Source organism: Poecilia reticulata, linkage group LG2, assembly GCF_000633615.1.
Source record: "Poecilia reticulata strain Guanapo linkage group LG2, Guppy_female_1.0+MT, whole genome shotgun sequence".
Taxonomy (NCBI): Eukaryota; Metazoa; Chordata; class Actinopteri; order Cyprinodontiformes; family Poeciliidae; genus Poecilia; species Poecilia reticulata.
The window spans coordinates 18417853-18430907 of NC_024332.1; the positions used below are offsets into that span (position 1 = coordinate 18417853).

Here is a 13055-nt window from a genome sequence, read left to right on the forward strand (position 1 = left end):
TCTGATTGTAAATTAAGTCAGATCTGGATGATTTTTTTAAGTAGACATGTTTGAATATACAAATGCCCTAAATGTAACTTTTTGATCTGAAACACTCAGACCAGGTACTTAAATTTCCTTTCTCCCCATTATGATTTGAACTTGAAGCAAGTTGCTCTCACCACATGCCTACATGCACTGAGTTTCAATTGTCTGATTCAGTTTAATGTTAAGTAACAGAAGTACCTAAAAAAGTGGCCAATTACTGTTCATTGCTGATTTGGCATAACATTATGACTATCGTCCTGTTAATGTGCTGGTTCCCATTTTGATGAAAAAACAGTGCTATCTTCTCAACACATGGACCTTACCTAACCCTCAAAGGTGTATGATGAGGTTTGTGCCAATGTGTTACCAACAGATAAAGTCCTGTTGCGGATCGGACTTGTCTGCCGAATACATGTAACAGACCCTCAACTTGGACTGAAATAGAGAATAAGCTGAAGACCGACATCACCCACAAGGGATGATCTGACAAAATCATCATGCTTTCATAATTTGCCTTCGTCAAACTAGCTCAAATCTTTGCCCATTTTTCTGCTTTAACAGCACCTACAGACAAATAATATTCTACCTGTTAACATATGTGATAATGAAGACATAATCAGCTTTATTCAATTTACTTATCAGTCAAATGATCTGGACTTGAGCAGAAATTTGGAGAAATTGACTCCATACTGAGGAAGTAATTCAGCCAACTGAGAAAGATGTTTTGAACAAAGGGACACATTTAAAAGTTTACCAGACACCGGCCCTTGGGGACTGGAATTGAAGACCACTGTTACACTTAGGTGTTGAAGCAGAAACACGTCTACAAGTTGCAAGAAATTGGCCATCTTTTTGTAGTTCATTTATTAATTTAAACGGATGGCCAGTAAACACAACTTTCCTGTTTTGTTTTATTGTGAAACGTCTGACCGGAAGTGCGTAGTTCGCCCTAGCTAGCTTGAAAGAAGTGCTCGAGGTGGAGGCAGTGAGCCTGCGAAGGAAAAACAAGCGAGGACAGGTCGGGCGCTACATGCCCAGCCCGTGTTTTAAAAGAAGGAAAATTAGTCAAAGTGGAGGATATGTGGATGTGAGTGAGGTTTTCGTCACTTTCACGCGGGCTCAGTTACTTATTGTTTGGCTCTCGGGCTGTGGCTGTGGCGTGTCGCTGTTTGCCCATTCTCACTGGAGTGAACACTAAGGTAAGAGCCTGCAAACCTTACAAATGAACTGTGTTAAGTTGGTGGGGCTGAACCGGTTACTTTAAACGCTTTTGTATCTTTATGGTGTAGTTTGATCTGTCTTTGAGGAGACTGGAAACTGTAGTAAAAGTTGGGACAAAGACGGCGGCTTACTGGTGTCACTTTCACGCTTTGACGCCTGCTCTTTGTCCACTCAGATGTGGTTTAACCGCACATCGAGCTCAAACCTCAATTCGCCCCTGATTTATCTCTTTTCTGCCTCATGTCTACTTTTCTTTCATGTTTAAAGCAAAATCAGAAGGCTTACGTTCATCCACATCATAATTTTCCCCATCTTTTTGTTCGGGGCCACTTAATAAAGGCCTGCGAGCGAGGGCTACAATCCACAAACAGGTCTTGAGAAATGTCTATGTAGTGAGACATCTGCTTTTTATTTGTAATGTTCATCGCATTTATTGTCCGTAATAAATCCAGACGGACGTTTTCCCATTCATTCAATCATAATGCGCCCTGTTGTGTGGTGGATCTCCTGTTGAAGCCGCAACAGCTTACACAATGACCCGCACTTGCCAAAACACTGGAGATAACGCTGGAGATTGGCGACTGGTGCCACATGCCTCGCTTAGTCAATGGTTCTAGTGGCTTTCATTGGGAACTGCACCATCCATCCCTCTAATTACATGCGTTTCCAATGATTTTAGGAGTTGTACTTCTTTAAACAAACGAGATTATCTGGACTGGCATTGAAGTAACTATCAGTCGATGCCAAGATCAGGTGTGCAGGTTTAAAATAGGCGTCTGAAAGAAAGTGGTAAGAAATGGCAAAAATAAATGCCTAATTTAAAGATAACCTGCGTCTTTTTAAATGTAAGTTAATTGACTTTATTTAGCCAGTTGATCACGTTACTTTTGTTGGGTGTATTATTACCCATCTTGGTAGAAATAGGACAGCAATTAAGAATGTGCTTACACTTTAAATCGGTTGATCTTGAGAATAAAATAATACAATTACACCCTCAGAGGAACATTATATTTGGTATCCCATAATTTCCTGCATCACATCTAAAATGTAAGGTATTATCGGGTCATTGGTTCTCATGATGGAGAGTGCATCGTTAAACCTGTGGGACGCATGCACTTGCTGTAAATGATTGTTGAATTTAGTGCCTTTTTTTAACCTAGGCATGATTTGTGAGGCTTTAATGTGTCAAGTTTTATTCATTAATTACAGAAAACAGAGATCCATTTAAAAACGCCTGTTTGTTTGTATATTTTACAGTTAATTTCTAGCCATGTGATTTCAATGCCAGGCATGTTGCTGTGAGCTAACATTAGCAATGACAGTCTTGGTGCAGAGTCAAAATAAGTAAATCTATATCTGTGACCATTTGAGTTGATCTTTTTTCTTTTTATTTGATGCAGTTGTCAATCTTTATTTCTTAAAATGGAAGAAGCGTGTTGTATATTGCTACTTGATTTGAAAAAAACAAGCTAATCAATATTATTTGTCGATACCATTTTTTTTCATCAAAACAAATCCCTCTATTTTCCGACTTAACAATTTAAATCACTTAACCTAGGTGTGACTTCAGTTCCAGCTCAGATTTCCGAGACACATTGAACACATCTTAAGCCCTATGTTGCTAATAGTAAAAAGAAATGGATAACCATTGATATTCTGGGCCTGTTCACTGTATCAGTGGGGCTTTTAATAAACCCCAAATAGGTCATAAACATTTTTAAGGGGTCGGTCAAGCAAGTGACGCCATCACCAATCAAACAGTTGGAGCCAAAATGGCATCCAAAGGCTTGTTGATGTCTATATGCCTAGTTTCTGTGGATTGTAAGATGCATTGTAGTAATTATCATTGATTCATCAGCATTTTTCCAAAGAGGCCCAAAGTTATACTACAGGTTTGCAGTCTTAATGAAGGGGTTACAGGTGCAAGATGGCATCTATTCCTATATTCAGTTACACACCCATTCTGCTGACACACCCTCTGAGTTCAGTACGTTATTATTTTGAGACTAAGATAAGGTTCACTCAGCTATTTTACGTAGGTGGAACTTGACAACAGCACTCTAGACTCCTAGACCTGAATCAGTAACTGCTATTACAACATGTCAAGCAGAGACACTTTGAGCTTTGAATGCCTAACATTTTTATCTTCTCAGAAAGCTGAGTAAAGGTGAGGTGCAACGGCTGACTGGGTATTTCAGATATAACAGGAAGAGCAAGTTGTATATTTACTGTACTTGGCTCTGATTTCAATTTCTCAGAATAAAATTTCTCTGAATAATCCTTTTTTTTAAAAAAAAAATCTTTTTTAAGACAAGAGCTTCAGATTTTGAATTGGTAAAAAAAAAAAAGATATACTAATTTGTGTAAAAAAAGTATTTTTTCCCATCAGGAACAATCATTTATATCAAGAACAAATGTGAAGCAACACTATGTTTGACAGGAGTGACTGTTTAAAAAAAAAAAAAAGTCAAAATTCTTGTTTACTTTAGCATTACTGATTAGTTTGGTTAGCATTTGTAATTACGTTTTAAACATCTCACTGACTGGATAGTTTTTTAGCGTTAGCTGCGGCGCGGTGTGTTCTCTGAGCGTAAATTGATTTGGTTTTTGAATTTGACTTGCCGATCACCAGTCACATTCATTAACTGACCAACAGCCAGTTCCCGGGTGTATCCCAAGAAGACACTGGCTTGTCATAACCTTGAAAATCTGAACCATCTCTATTGTTTGTTTTATAGACATTTGATCAGCAACAGAGTGCTTTGATGATACTTTCTGTTCACCATTGTTTCCTGTTGGTCTTTTTAGAGTTCACTTCCTTTCTGGTTTTTGTATTTTTAGAATAGAGCTCACATCGCAAACATTTTCTTTATTGTGTGAAACATAAAGAGCTAGATTTCATTGTAATTTGGATTAAAACTTTTTTTTTTTGTACCGTAATTCTGTTTGAGAATTCACTTCCTTTTTTTTCTCTCTTTTATTAGCTGGAAGTTTTGAGCTTCAGCTAATAACACGTTAGGCCATTTTAAAAACGATGCGTATTCAAAAAATTAACCTGAGTGTTATATGTAAAATAATTGTTGGTACAGCATAAATTGAACCTTTATATCATATTCAGTTGCTTTACTAGTTATCACAAATGAACAAAGTCGCATGTTATGAAATGGAAACCATTGGGTACTTGGTGATTTTTGGGCCAGTGCTGGTTATAATATTGGGGATATAAAACATAGTAAACTTAGTTAATGATTAGTAAATTGATAAATTTTGTTTTCCAGAACATGAAGACATAACGGCAACTGGTTAATGACATAATGAGGTTCATTTTGAAAACGTGTTTTTGTTCCTCAGCACTTTGARCTACAGTTTGATGCAAGGTGTGTGAACTGCAAGGACTCTGAGCTTTTAGGTTCGGTCGTAATGCTGGTTAGTGCTTCAGTATTGGACATAAAGTATCTCAATGCGAGCTCCTGGGTTTGTTCTCCTTTGTTGTTCAAAAATGTATCTTCTTTTAAGTCTTTGCATTGGATCTCTGTTCAGATGCAGTGATCCAGTGAGAAATGTTTTGACAGATGAAGTCTTTAGTAAACGCAGTCATGATGACATCAGACTAATTTCCTCCTCTTCCTCTCCTGCTTAATGCGTTTGAAATGTCCTGAGTCACTGCTGGTGGTTTAAAGGCCTGCACACCTTCGTCTGATAGATTAGAGGTTTGAAGCCTTTATCTGTGTTTGTGGTGACTTTTTCAAAATATGTCAAAATAAATAAATAAAATGGAGCAGGAACATTGCTGTGGATCTTGTGTCCTATGTCTTATGTCTTTCCTATTGGGAAGTAACCAGAATATTTTTTGTGTGTTGTTAGGTTTATAGTTTGGGATCAGAAAAATTTTGCTATAATTGATTCTCTGTCCCTTATGGGGTGTTTATTTTCTTCTTTTGTTTGTTTGCTTGGCAAAATACAATAACTTGTAGCCGTAATCTTTAGGATCCAGAGATGGGAAAGCATATTTAGGAAGTGGCCATGTTTTTTCACATATGGTATTTTTGTCCTGAGGAGAGCATCATGTTTGTTTCCCTTTGGGAAAATTTAAGCTCTGTAGTAGAGAGAGGGAGAGAGAGAGAGAGAGGAATTAATAAGCGTAGGAACAGATGGGCAGTCAGGAGACAGAAAATTACTCATGAAGATCATCATGTTGATAGCAAAATAAAGGCCTTTGTCTTATTGGGCATCTGTAACCTGGTGAATGGGATTGTTGTTAGACTGGGAGGACCAGCAGCCATAACAGCTCAACCTGTTCCTGTGACCCAGTGATCTAGAGACATGGTAGCTATAATCGCACTGTGTTTACATCTGTGGTGATGTTAGTGAAACACATTAAGGGCTTGGGATTTAGATTTAGAATTGTATTATAATTGTATAATCTCACACGCCTCAGTGCTTTTAAGAGTCACTTCAGGTCACAGTTCAGAAAATCTTCTGTATTTTAAGCATGCATATAATAGGTTGCTCTAGGACTTGATTGTGTTTGAAACTGGGGAACCTTTTGGCACAAATTTTTACCTTTTAAACATTAATTACATGGCTTAATTGGTTTAAGAGCTAATGATTTTGTAGTCATCCCCTTTTTCTTAACGCTGAATATCATGCTGGCTCATTAATTCAGTTCTGACTGAATATCAACTAGATTATTTAAAGCACAATTTATTAATTGTTTAGTGTTAAACGTTGAATTTTGAGAGTGCTCTGTAGCTCCTGGTGGGCGGCGCGCAAATGGTTCTTTTAAGGATTTTGATAACTTGTCGCTAAAATGTCTAAAACACTTTGGAGATTAAATCTGAATATAGTATCATAACAATTGGGATTCTACTGCTATTTCAGGGACTTTGGACCAACTTATAAGACGGTGCTTAAAAACTGCTACTTGAAAATGTGTTGGGTTTTTTTCTCATACCCTCAGTGCAGGTTATTGTTGCTGTCTCTAACTCCAGTCCTTGAGAGCCCATTGCCCTTCAGCTTGCGTCCAACATGCCTGAATCAGATAAATGGCCTTGAACTTTGATTCAGATGTTTTTGAGCAGGAAACAAAAAAAATTGCTGGTAAGTGGCTCCTGAGTACTGGACTTTGAGACCTACGGTTTATTGTTTCAGTTTGTAAGCTTGATTCATGATTAAACCCGTAGTATCCAGACATAGTAAAGAAATGGAAAATCTTTTTTTATTATTATTATTATTTTTTTTAAACTTTTTTATGAAAAAAAAAGCAGAGTTTTTGAAAATGAAATGCTTTATTGTATGATTGGACATATAGATGTAAAAAAACAAACCTTTTCTGTATATTTGTTTTCAAATAACCATGTGCAGTGCAACATTTGTGTCCTTTTGTATCCCAAATATGTAAAATTTACTTTTGGTTGCTAATGACAAATTCATTAGCAACCATTTGAATGAATCCAGAAAATTCATTCAAATTTTCTGGATTTTGGAGTTTCCCTGCAGTAGGTGCTCCCACATGGTGCCTATATTCATGAAAGAAGCATCATTAAATTGCAGTTTTATTGCAAATCTGTTATTTCAACATTACTATTGCAATAATTTCCAGATGAGCATCCTGAAATTAAGATGTATTAAATGTGAATATCGTGGAAATTAACACAGACTGCAGAATCTGTTGTAGTGGATGAGGTACGAGGTGACGGTATACTTTGTATACTAAAATGTAGATGAATGCCATATTGTTTATTTTGGGACTTTGAACACAGCTAAAACCTTTCCGACGGTAAACAACATATTGACTCAGGTTAACTGTGTGAACTGTTGTTGTGCTTAGTGAACTTGCGCAACACTGAGCACCAGATGATAATTCATATTGAAGCTGCGTGTAGTGAAACAGCTGAATCAATTATGATATTAACAGATAATAGGCTAATTAAACATATTAGTATTCCAAAAATTATTATTAAAGCAAGCCAAAGCTATGCTGGGATCATCTGATGACAGGATGTTTGATCTACATCCATTTGTGAAATTATGTTTTTTGTTTTGACTATCTAAAGTACATTTTATGTATGCTAAAACCATTGATTTGTTTTTTTCTTAAAAAGGCATTTTGTTGAACTCGTTTAAATTTGGATCTCATTCAGACATGCTTCTTTCATCTGTACTTACTACTCTTTTTTTCTCTTGTTTTTAACATTCATCTCAGTCATTATCTGCTTTCGCCAACACTCAGACTTGAATTCCCAATTAATGCCAGACAACTGGTTTCAGTCTGTCGCCCTCACTGTCCCTGTTCACCAGTGGGCAACCTGCCTAATCCTTGGCATTGGTTGGGATGGCAAGAAAGGGCAGGAAACTGGGAGGAGTGGTAAGTTTGTTAGTAAATATGATAGAAGCCCAGTTTTCCACAGAAACCAAAATGCTGTTTAGTGGTGTATGATAAGACCCAAGATGGCATCGAAGGGGATCACTAAAGTAGCAGAAACTGGCGAAAGACTAAAACAACTAATTTTTCCATTGACTGGTTTGAAGGCCAACGTTCCTGTGTGTTTGCTGGAGAATAGGGAAAGTCTGCAGGCTTTGTTGCTCCCGGCGGTAATTCGGTAGAAAAAAAAGAAGTAGATGCCCCTAATGCAAAGCAATCATCAGGGAGAGGAAAAACATCTGCTGTGTAGATCCACTGGATGGAAAAGGAGAACGTTCTCTTCCTGGAATTACTTTCATCTTCGGGGATCCGTGGGATATAATATGTGGGAATATACGCGGCTGTCATGTGAGGGTTTTCTCAGACCAGCAACAACTGTGAGTCACATCACGCTATTCTCCAAGGCTGCTTCGTCTTCCTGTTTTAAATCAATACTTTTTTGACTTGAAGAACCACTTGAAGCAGTCATTTGAGTTGATGAGTTTCACCCTTTCTCTGGCCATAACCACGTCTCACCAAATGCGAATCAGAACGGGAACGATGAAACCAGCCAGCGACGAATTAATGTGCAGCAGTTTTCCAGAGTGCTGTGAAATTAAACTCCTATTTTGAGGAAAATTCTCATTTTTCTTCTTTACTTGTTGGAATGCGTCTCTAGACGAGGGAGGCCGTGAACCGTTCGAGGCTTTCTGGAAGATCGTCTTGCATATCGTAACTTCATCTTCTCTGTACTCGAGAGAAAGTGAGCATAAATTCATAAACATGCGGAGAGCTGCTCGTTAAATTGTAACAGTCCCCCCACTCTTTCCTTTAATGTGTATGGGGATTGTCTTGCATGGAAGAAAATTACCACTTGAGCCATTAGGAGGGACGTGATGAGAGTGAAATCTAGCAGGTCGCAAAAGGGAATTTTAAAATTGGGACAAAAGCTCACTACTTTAACTCGTTACTAAAACTGACCAACAAGGAAAGAGAGCAAAAAAATGTGAACAATGTTGGTGAATGGATGAATTTTTTTAAAGCAGAGTATAATGTTAGTTCTTTATGTGAACCAGACCGTTTTTTCATTTGTTGGTAGATGGATGGTTGTGATCGCATCAGTCTGGGTTTGCATTGTCTAAAAAGGTTCAGAGGAAAATGTTGCAGCTTGTCTGACTCATAAAGGGAGTTCAGCTTTTGTTTCAGAGTTCGTTCGATTCTGTTGTTCTCGGCAGAGGCTTTGACGGGCCCTTCACGCTCTAATTGATTTAATTAAGTGGACGTCCGCCCCCCAACCCCTCTTTGGCTGTACTAATGCACAAGCTGACAGCACGCAGACACGCATCATGTTATCTCAAACTCCACAACATGAGCTTTGCTTATCTGTAGTTCGCAGAACGATCCAAGTTTCCCTCCAGAGCATCCCAGCCCACGTAGCATMAATCCATCTGTGGTTCAGCCTCRTTGATGAACTTGGGTCATTCTTGTGGATGCCGCAGAAGGCATCGACAACACTAATAAATGTGGAAAAATACATTAAGAAAACATGAAAATAATCACAAAAAACTTCATTAAGTTCATTGTTTTGTCTAGTCAGATGATTTATTCTTTACCGATGAGGTAGAGCTGCATAATAGTGATCATAATCATGATTTTATATACTTTCTGTAATATTGTTATAGATATTTTGCTTAACTGAACCTAGATTTCACATTCTTTTTTTGTTCATTAAAAGCTGCAACAAAAGCATTGTTAGATGGTCAGGACTTTAAAGCAATGTTTAAGGTGCAACAGCTTTATTGACCTGCGCAATGCAACCACTTCAGTTTAAAAATGCTTACAATGTATTAGGGAAGTCTGAGTTTGCAAAATATACTAAGGTATTGTTAATATTTTAAGGTGCTGCTCATTTTCTGTCATTGGTTGAGAATGATGGATGAAAAGACTGGGATGCTATCCGCTAATGAAATTACCAATCATAAGAGGAAGTCTTGTTTATGATTGGTAAAAGTTACTTCCTTCCATGTAGTTGTGACTCGTAAAATCTCTGTTCTTTGCAACATTTTATTTTTCCTCTGGTGCTTTTATTCTAGCCCAAGAACAAGAGGTATAAGGACTTTCATCCTTCTTGTGCTTATGTTTGCAAATGGGGGAACAAGTACAAGAGGAAGGCATTAAATTGAGATTCATCAGCCACATTCATTTTGATATCTCCTCTGTTGGTAACCGGTAAAACAATAATCCAGTTTCTCTCTGAGTGGATGTGCCTGCTCCAGCTGCAGGGGAAGCTCCATCTGATTAAGGCCGCATCCGCAACAGGTGGGCCTGTTCGCAGTTGTGTGTTTTTTGTAATTGACAAAAAAATGAGAATTTTAGCTAACGACCAGTTAATTAAAAAATGCAGCTCGCTATATATGATTGGATTTCTAAGCTTTACTTCAGGTATTGCTATGATATGATGATGAAGTAGCCAAGATAATAACTTCTGGCACAGCATCGCCAGGAATTGGGTGAGTTCACAGAAGTCGCAGTGTAGATGTGTTAATCTTCATTTTAGAGAGTTTTCTGGAATAAAAACATCAACATTTTTCCAAAGGGCTTGGCTGATTTTTAAGGTTTTGTCTGACAGTCTAGTTATTTAGTACAGCCGGTTTCAGAGACTCGGGCTACAGATAAAGTTTAACAAACTTCCAACCAGAAATCTGCTTCGGTTGTGATTTTTGTCTTTAATATATCTTGACTCCTTTATACATTGTGCTCCTAGATTACATTTAACTCGGCTCAACAATAAAGTGTTGCCTTAAAAGATTATGGACAAATCCTTGCATTTATGGGAAGTGTCCAGACTATACACAGAAAAAAAAAAAAAATGAAAGCAGGTATATACAAATAGCCAGTGCCTGTGCTGAGGCATGAATTAAGTGAGGGAGTGTGAATGGAATTTGACTCCAGTGTAAACCTGCCACCAACCCCACCGCTTCCACTGCAAGGCCAAACAAAGCTGCAGGAATTGCAAAATAGATGAGACAAGACACAACAGCAACCAGCAAACTGATAGTTGCTCCTTTGTCAGCAAAGAACTCTGACCTACCAGGTTGTTCGTTTCTTGCGATCGTGAATTCTCGTTTTACACCTTATTCATCCCATTATGGAAATTCTGCATGTCGTAAAATCTTGAAGGGCTCTTTGCTGTGCGGTCTGTAAATCTAAAAAGCACACACTGCAGCAAAACTGCTACGTTATTTACCCATAATTTCAGTTCTTTCAGTATTCACTGGATTGGTAATTGCATAATAAGTTTCAAAATGACCATTTCATGCCTATCAAAATTGTCTTGAAGAGGTGTTAAAGGTGTTAAGAAACTGCTAAGAGTAAGGACAGACTGGCAGAATGGTCAACATGATGCACTTCAGAACATAAAAGTAGTTCATAAAAGGTTGGTGCTGTCAACTCCTAAGCTATATTGGGCTGTAAATATTGGTAAATTAGTCTCAAGAATCCTTACATAACAAGGTTTCTGCAGCAAACCCTCAGTAATTATGAGCAGAACATATAGTTTCACAAAACCATTTCATAATTTAGCAGTTTAGCACTCAGTAACATCAACTTCTCCATGTTCTAGATTAAATAAATTGAATTGATTAAAATAAATTAAATAGTCCTCCCTGGTTTTTAAAATGTTCAATTTGTCTGCCAACATTTAAAAAGAAATATTTAGTTCAGTGATGAGGGTTGACTAAATATACCATCAGTGTGTGTGTGTGTGTGTATATATATATATATATATATATATATATATATATATATATATATATGGTAGTTGAACTACTAGCAATGTGTCCAGTCTATGTATTTAATTTGACATTTTAACACATAAATCTCTAACTTTTATTTAAGTGATGGTTTAAATGTCTAGACAAAATCCAATAGAAAAAGAAGGATATTAGTGTTGGCTTTGCTACGGATATTTGATCAGTTTGGCTCCGTCGCTACAATAAGCCATGAAACTCTGTTTGGGAAGTTAACCAAGTCTGAATTGTAAATGTTTTGTGGTGATTAGCTTAGTTTAGCGTTCTGTGTTTAGACGGTGTTCCAGAGAGAATGGAAGTACCTGTAAATGCACATAATTTAACCCATTGTCACATAGAGTTCTGGGAACCATCTAGACCGTTTTCATCATTTTAGACATTTCTCCTCTAGATTTATTCAAGCTATACTACTAGATATTACCGTGTGACATGGTGCTGCTGCTGCGTGCTTGGAAGTTGATTCAATTGCTGGAGAGAGCAACGTGATAGGCCTTGTCTAATCCATTTGTGCATTCTTATATTTCCCTCAACAGGCGTACACTCAGACACGCATCCACATGGCTGCAGGTGAAGTGAGTCCTGCTTTATTTATAAGGTGTACAGCTCAGAATGCCACACGATTCTCCTGAGGATTCACGTTTGCATGCTCTGTGTTTGGCTTGTAAGCGTCCGCTCCTTGCTCTCTCTCACTCTTATATGCACTTGCTACAAAGCATCTGTTTACCCTTTTCATGCAGGTTTAGCTTGGCAGAACTACATCTGTTTGAACGTGACCTTGGCAGTTTACAGCGAGCTGCCGGCAGACATTTGCTGACTCTGGCGCTTCGCGGTTTTATGTTGAAGGAGTGATATCATCTGCATGTCACGGAAGCAGGAATGCCTTTGTGTGTTCAGGCCAGAGCAGCTCACTGTAGCCAGCAGTGGGAAATGTCAAGCAATGGAACCCAGCAGTGCAGAAACCATCTTGGGAGCAGGATGGCTTAAATGGATTGAATCATCAGTCAGAGGGGTGGACAGAGAGGAGACAGCATTAATGGGGATGGCAGGACAATTGATGATATAAATAAAGGCTGTAGGAAAAATCAATATTTATGAAAATCACGGCGGTTTCAAGATCTTGTTTTTACTTGAGGTACAGTCTTAATTTGGAAATAGAAAATGTTCAAAAGGTCTCTGGAATATTAATTTTATATAAGCAATACTGTCTCAGTTATTGTCACATTGGTTACATTTCTTTGTAAGTTTCATGGTGTTAGGAAATAATGATGAGATTATTCATCCTGCATTTGACTTGGTGAGTTTTCTTTTAATTTGACTGTAATTGTGGTTAGAAATGTACGGATGAGGCTTTTCACGGCCAATACAGATTTCCACTTCAACGTCTGACCTGCTGATTTCAGCCTATAACATTTTATAATCTATTTTACTGAATGTAGTTAAAAAAAAAGCTAATCTCTGATCAGTTTGTTGCTTTGATTGCAGATATAATTTGCTACTAAAATGCTATCACTTTTGGCTGATAAACACCCTAAAAAGGAAACTTCCTTTAGGTATAAAAATCATTAGCTGGTAGTCTGATTTTTGTAATTTTTGCA

The 13055-nt window shown here is 37.7% G+C and overlaps 1 protein-coding gene across 1 annotated transcript in view; it reads left to right on the forward strand.

Annotated features, from left to right (window-relative positions):
• Positions 1-958: 958 nt before the first annotated feature.
• Positions 959-13055, forward strand: part of nck2a (NCK adaptor protein 2a) — a 34837-nt gene continuing 22740 nt past the window's right edge. The window contains exon 1 of the mRNA XM_008434751.1: positions 959-1226. The gene's annotated coding sequence lies outside the window, so the exon portion shown is untranslated. The remainder of the gene's footprint in view (positions 1227-13055) is intronic.